Genomic DNA, 7,605 nt, shown 5'->3' with positions numbered 1-7,605 from the left:
ACCCCGTTCCAGAATATGGGTCCAAATATCCAATAGCATGAGCAGTTGTGTTAAGCAGGAGTGCCCCGGCATAAAACCATGTTGGCAATCCTTTACAAGGTTGTTTCGTATTAGATGTTCCATTGCGGCATCTCTGATAATACTCTCAAGTACTTTACATATTATGCTCGTCAGGCTCACCGGTCTATAGTTATTCGTGGAGTGACGATCGCCCTTCTTGAAGATAGGACTCACATAAGCCACTTTCCATTCACTGGGGACCATTTGTTCATCCAGGCATTTACAAAACAGGATCTTCATATGTATGTAATTCAAAACTGTGCTCCAACCTTTCTTCATCCTTTGGAAATGAATGGTATACAAATTAGGGATGATCTTTCTTGGTTCTGTAGCATAACATGCATGGGTGTCCTCTTGCTGCCATTTTGACAGTAAATGAATTTCACGGTTGTGGAGTTATGAGATATTGGTTCACACTCAGGATGGGATGGAGAAAGGAAACTCACAATGTGCTCACTGTATACATATTGTATTGGATGTACAATGCAGCTTGTTGCTGGGTTGGTAGCATGGTAATAAGCGTTGAGTAGAGAGAGCTGGGTGGTGAGGGTGCCCAGAGTGAGGGCACGAGGCTTGAGGGACGCCAAGGTCGCTGGCGGGAGCGGCAGCCGCACGGCTGGCGCGGAGGAGGTGGTGTTGCTTGCTGGTGGCACTGTGTAGAAAGAAGGTGGTCACAGCGGTGTCAGGCCTTATAAGGCGGGAGTAGGCGTGGGTAGATAGTTGACCCCCGCTCCGTGAGCGGCGCTGGAGGCGTAGGCTGGAGAATTCGAGAAGGTTCGATGCTTGTAGGGGAGGAATCCACTACACGGTCACGTGACGTAAACAAGCACCGAGTGTGAGCTTATTCTAAGGCCAGACTTGACCATCACTGGAGCAGGTTCCAAAATATTTAGAAGCCGGTGCATGCCCAGTATCTGCCAACAGTGCATAACAGAGATGTGACCGACCGACCAAGCAGCTAACGAGCGGATCAGTGGCGAAGAGGATAAAAGTAAAAGCGTGACTACAGATGCACACACGCAGCAGATGCAGGGAGTCGGTTGTTAAGCTAGAGTGATGAGATCCATAATGTTGGGAAAGACTTCAGTAGCTCCATTCCATCCTCTTGGCATGCCAAGTAGCCCTGAAAAAGGAAATTTAGGTCCAAACATCCAGTACCTTGAGTAATTGTGTTAAGCAGGAGAGCCCCGGCATAAAACCATGTTAACAATCCTTTACAAGGTTGTTTCATTTCTCTAACACAATCACAGCAGATGTTGTTAACAAAAGTTTACACACTTTTTTGCTAACCATATATATATGTATTCGCTATTTAGCTTTAATCTTTATTAAAGACATCTTCAGGTCATAAGACCCACATAACAAAAGAATGGAGGAAACTGGAGCGGGCCTATTGGCCCATACTGGACAGTCCCGTTTACACCCAGCCCCTATTGCTCATATACCCATCCAACCTATGTTTAAAATTATCCAGCGTATTCGAGTTAATGGTGATGTTTGGTAACTTGTTCCACTCATCCACTACACTTATTTCAAACCAGTGTTTACCTATCTCGCGCCCAAATCTAAATTTGTCTTATTAAAAACCATTGCTACGGGTTCGTTTCTGGTTGGATTGTTCGAGTACCTTTGTTTAGCGGACTTCCATTTATACACCTCGATCACATCGCCCCTCACTCTATGTCTCTCGAGGGAGTGCAAATTATGATGCTTTAATCTGTCTGTGCATTCAAGGTTCCTAATGCCCAGGATTAGTCTTGTCATTCTTCTCTGAATTTTTTCTAGGAATTCTATATCCATTCTGTAGTACGGTGACCAGAGGACAGAACTGAACTGCATAATCCAAGTGAGGCCTCACGACCGCAAACCATAGGTTTAGGATATCCTCACTAGTCTTGTAAATAACACTCCTTTGCATGAACCCAAGTACTTTGTTAGCCTTGTTTCAAGCAAATACACATTGTTGTCTTGGTTTAAGATTCCTACTTATCATTATACAGTACTCCAAAATCTTTCTCACAGTCGGATTTCTCTATAACAACGTTGTTCATCTGATATCTGGTTTCTTCTTGACTAAATACAGTTGCTCCTCGACTTACGACAGGCTTAGGGATCCAAATCCAGGTCGTAAATCGAAAATGCGAAGATAATACTGTACATAGAAAATCTAAAATGGGTGTCTCTTTTTCTTCTCAGCGCCACAAAACTCTCACTTTTAAGCATGCCAGCCATTTTAAAGGGAATTACAAATGAAAATGTTGTCAGTACACAGCGCAATCACTAAAGTCGGAACTCGAAAATACGTAATTTGAAAAAATTTTGGTACGACTGGGGCGGTCTATGTTCTTCCTGTAGTTTTGCGGAGTCCTCGTCAAATTTAATTACACGCCCTATTTTAGCGTCACCAGCAAATTTAATTACGTTGCTGTCTATGCCAATATCTATGTCGTTTATGTATATAATAAATAGTAATGGTCCAAGTACTGTACTGAGCCTTGGGGTATCTCACTAGTGACATTACCCCAATAGGATTTAGTGCCGTTAATGCTTACTCACTGTTTCCTCTCCTGTAACCACGCCCTAATCCATTTTAGAATCTTTTCCAATGCCATGAGCCTCCACTTTTCTTATTAGTCTTTCGTGGGGAACTCTGTCGAAGGTATTGCTAAAGTCGAGATATACCACATCATAATTGTGCCCGTCGTCCACCGATTCGAAAACAGCTGAAATTTTTTTTAATAGATTACTCAGACACGAACACCCACTTGTAAGGCCATGTTGGGAATCATTGATCAACTTGTGCTTCTCCAGATGATTTTGAATACAGTAGTTTGAAATTATTGCTTCCAGCAATTTGCCTACAATTGATGTTAAACTGATTGGACAGTAGTCAGAGGATGGTGATCTATCTCCCTTCATGAAAATCTGTATCACATTTGCTATCCTCTAGGATTCTGGTACTACAGCCAATTTTAATGACATGTTAAAAAAATTTGCTCAGGGCACACTAAGCTCTTCCTTACATTCCTTTAATACTCTGGCAAATATCTCATCGGGACCTGGTGACTTATTAGGCTTTAGCTTGTCTATTTGCTTACTAACATCGTTACTAGTCACTACTATCTCGCTTAAACTATTTTCTTCACTATCTCTGTATATAGTCGGTGCCTCGAGCATCATGTTTAAATTTTCGGTGGTGAAAACTGCAGAAAAATATCTGTTCAGATTATTGTTCATTTCTCCATCGCTATCAGTTAGCTCGCCGGTATCTGCCCAATCTTGTCTCGTGTTTTAGTTTAATACATTTGGAAAAATCCCTTGGGGGTTTGCCTTTGCCTCCCTTGCTACCTTCAACTCATTATTCCTCTTTGCTTTTCTTATCTTGGTCTTAACCCTACCGGCCAATACCTTATAATAATCTTGAGGTAAACTTCACCACGATTTATTCTCCTACCTGTAGCTTTCATTTGTCCAATAATATTCTTTAAATAATTATAACTTATCCACTAATCCCCCACCCTGACATGGGTGACCTGACATTGCATACCATTCATCCCTCATCATCTTTTAAGTCAGGACGAAGGCTACACCTCCAGTCCCCCCTCTTCAGACTCCCCAAAGTCTGTGTGAGACTCAGGTTGATGTCTCCACTCCACCTCAAGAGGCCCCTTAGCCTTGAAGGATACATGTGATAACGACCAGACTCGTTCTTAATGGTGTGGTGAATGTTGTTTGTTTTGTACTGAGAGTTGTATTGTAGCATATTTTTTTCAGTGATACATGTGGGTATCCGACTGGCCAGGAACCTATCCCATTGAACCCCATGTATAATGATCCTGATTTATGATATTTCAACCTGCGATGAAGATTTCGGGAACCTAACCCCATCATAAATAGTTGTTTACATGTACTATCATACCTCTTAACAATGCCTTAGCTTTATGGATTTTTATTTAACAGACATAAAAAAAAAAGTAATTTAACAAATAATATACTGTATACCTGTAATTGTAAGTACAGTATACTGTAGTAACATTCAAGAAAAAATAATCAAACATCAGTGAAAAAGAAACAACAAAAAAGTGCACTGCCACCTCTGTTGTTTGCATCCTCTAAGCCAATCAGTGATCATCTCAGAAAGTATACAGAAGCTTGCAAATATTCATGCTAGTTCTCTTCATATTCACTATCTATGTTAACTTTGTGAACATTTTATGCTCATCAAGTCTAGGAAATGGCCAGCAAGTACCGGTAAGCATGTCAGTAAACCAGCCAAGGTGCCCAAGAAAGTCATTAATATGGACATGTAATTGACATGAAGGGTTGAGGTACGCTCCCTTCCTTTAAAGCATCTCTCAAAAAATATCTATTGTATAAGTATTAATATTTCTTGTAACACCTACTATATTTACAGTACCTGCTTTTATTGTACCATCAAAACCGTCTTATCGGAAATTATCATGATAAGAAATTCCCAATGCAACAAACATAATTGTCAACTAGACATAATCCTGACAGCTCTGTCCTCTTGTTCAACCTTAATACTGTACAACCCATGTAGTACTGCTTCCCCATTATACTTATGTTTTTCAATTCCACTGTAATTTATGTATATACTTATAAAAAAATAATAAACTAAAAAATAAAATATAATAAATAAATAAATATTGAAGTGATAACCGCAGTAACATTATGAGATGTCCTTATTACCACCATGCTATTGTACTTTTCCAGATGATACTAAATGTTACAGAATACTTCCTTGAGATAAATGTATGGTATATATCAGGTGCCTAAAAGAGAGCTCAGGTTCTCAACTGGCTCAGCCATGTTAATACTGTTATTATTATCCACTCTGTATCTGTGTTTTTCCGGCTAAATAAACTGTTTCAATTCAATTCAATTTGTTTGGCTTGGCTTCCTCTACTGTTAAAAGGATACAGTAATCAATAACAAGAAGACAAAATAGAACCAGCTCATCTATCACACCCTTAGAGGATATGAAGGTTTCCCGCACAAGGAATAATCTGCTAGAAATGATGAGCATGTGGATGGAAGACCCGAACCAGCGCCACGTGCCCTTAAGGCAGCTTATTATGGAGAAGGCAAGGAGCCTTTTTACCTACCTACAGGAGCAAGCAGACAAGGGATCTTCAACATAAACCTTCCTGGCCAGTCGAGGCTGGTTTGAGAAATTTAAACAAACACAATTACCTCAACATCTGGGAGGAATAGGTTCCTGGGACACCCAAGAATGTAGAACTTTGCAAGTATAACATTCTTTACTACCCTATTTTTAATATTAGTTTACCATAAATTTGGGGAAAATAATATATAAACTTTATTTAAGCCCTCTATACTAGATAGGTATGTACAGTTGCATTTTGTGTTAATAAGAAATAAATTAAATGAGAAGCATATAAATGTGGTGTGATATTAGGGAAGTCACTGGATTGCAGTAGCAGCAAAGCGTAATCTGCTGCCAGCTTCACATGGACAGTACCAGTACCACCACCGCCACTGAGCCATCAACACACGAATGCATGCCTGACACACAGTGCTGTGAATGAAATTGTGTACATACTAAATACAGTATTAGGTTTTCCTGTAATAAACTTATGACTGGGAAGAATATATTCATTTATCCCAGTCATCAGTGTAATATAAACATTATGGGAGCAAAATAATGAGCAGTGTTACTTATGTACAGGTATATAAGAGTTACTGTATGTAAAGTGTACTTTTCTTACTTCATAATGGCTGCTGTAGAAGTCTCAGTAATGATACTGAAGATATTACTGCTCCTCCTTTAAGACCTCTGAACTGGGATCATCCAGAATGTCCGATAAAGGGCTGGCAGGTGAGGAAGCCATATCAGTAGAGTGAAGAGGAGAGGCAGGCCGTGAGCATGGCAGTGATGCAGAAGACTCCGGGCTGGTTGGTGAGGAGAGAGACAGGAGTGGAAGGAGAGTGGAGGGGTTGGATCTCAGTGCACTATGCATTATGAGCAACATAAATTCAAATTTCCTTGTCTTTCATCTTTATGGAACGAATAGTCGGCTCATTCACTTTGAATAACAGTTGACACACTCATGCCACTATCAAATTTATCTAACACTTCAATTTTCTGTGTCAGAGTCATGACTTTCTTCAATCTCTTTGCACCAGATGCACTACCACCAGTTAATGGCCTTTCGGGAGCCATGATAGTTATAATTAACGTTAGAATTGCTCTGACGAGACTAGCTGGCGATGTGGGAGAACACAGATGCATGGGATGCAGCATGATACCATGAAGTCACATCATGGCAGATGCCTGGGTTTTTAAAATAAGCACCTTACCTTTTCATGTTAATTTAACAGACAAAAAACCTCTGAGGTTCATTTTGCAGATAGTCAAATTCGCGAGTTGAACTCGCATAAGTCAAGGTATTGGTGTAACAGCAACCTGCACAGCATCCATATCACAGGCAAAGCTGCAATATCTAACGAACAAGCTGTCCATGATAACCCCAACACATGTAAATAGCTCATCCAGCAAGGCAATTTCCCACTAGAGCTTGTTTTTATTATGGCCAAGACGGGCTTGTATTAGAGGCGAATGTCATCTCACACATTCATCCCATGAGATGAGACATTTATCTGGCTTCAAAGCAGCAAAGGACCAACTGACACTTCTGCTAGGTGGCACTGTGTTGGGGGATTTTAAATTCAACCCATGCTTGTGGTTCACTCCGAGACCCCGCAAGCACTTAAGGGGTTGTCAAAAGAATTCCTGCTTGTTGTTTGGCAAGCAAAGAAGAAGGCTGGGTGATGAAGGAATTGTTCCAGCAATGGTTTACTTCCTATTTTTGCCTTGCTGCACAGCTGTATGGTGAGGAGAAAACCCTCAACCTCAGAGCTTTGTTGTTGATGTATAAAGCTCCTGGCCACCCACAGTCCTTAGACAGCTTAACACTCTCGGGGTTTTCATATGCAAATTTGCGTAAGTCAGAACTTAAAATAAAATAATTTTATGTTTATGTGTAAACGCTAGACATGCAAGACGCACATTTAGCAATGTCAGCGCGATCTGGCAACTATGTAGACAGCACTCCAAGGTCACCACACCAGGCTCCCTTTTGTGTTTAAAGGACCCAGGATATAACATTGACCCACATTTCTCACACATTTTCTTGCAGTTTTTGCTGATTTCTCGTGCATCACAATGATTCATTTATTCATAACAGTGTTGTGAGAGTTTTGAACTATGCCTCATGTTGCTGGTGAAGATGGAGTGGGAAAATGTAAAATGTGCAAGGAGACTGTACCATGTGGTGCCTCCTGAGGCCTCTCCCAGTGTCCCTGGCCCTTCTAGTGTAAGTGATAGTTTGTCTGGCCCTTCAACAAGCAGTCCTAGTGCTATGACTCAATTTGTACTATTAACTTTTGCACCCAGAGGGAAAAAAAAATTAATAATCTGTACTTGGCCTGGGCGCACTCATCAGAACACAAAATCTACACCACTATTACCGAGCGAAATATTAATTTTTTCACAACCTTTCT

At 40.7% G+C, this 7,605-nt stretch overlaps 1 protein-coding gene across 4 annotated transcripts in view; it reads right to left on the bottom strand.

The window, feature by feature from the left end:
• Positions 1-975: 975 nt before the first annotated feature.
• LOC121871772 (cyclin-H-like) overlaps positions 976-7,605 on the bottom strand; it is a 29,170-nt gene continuing 22,540 nt past the window's right edge. For 2 of the 4 annotated variants that reach the window (XR_006089945.1, XR_006089943.1), the window contains 2 exons: positions 5,811-5,994; positions 5,385-5,620 (listed from right to left, as the gene is read on the bottom strand). The gene's annotated coding sequence lies outside the window, so the exon portion shown is untranslated. Of the gene's footprint in view, positions 1,184-5,384; positions 5,621-5,810; positions 5,995-7,605 lie in introns of those variants that run through there. The other 2 variants (XR_006089944.1, XM_042374224.1) reach the window with 2 other exon arrangements.

Source organism: Homarus americanus, unplaced genomic scaffold (assembly GCF_018991925.1).
Source record: "Homarus americanus isolate GMGI-L3 unplaced genomic scaffold, GMGI_Hamer_2.0 scaffold39675, whole genome shotgun sequence".
In the NCBI taxonomy this organism is placed as follows: Eukaryota; Metazoa; Arthropoda; class Malacostraca; order Decapoda; family Nephropidae; genus Homarus; species Homarus americanus.
Note: the sequence above shows the minus strand (reverse complement) of the source record. Positions and strands in the feature narration are given on the sequence as shown.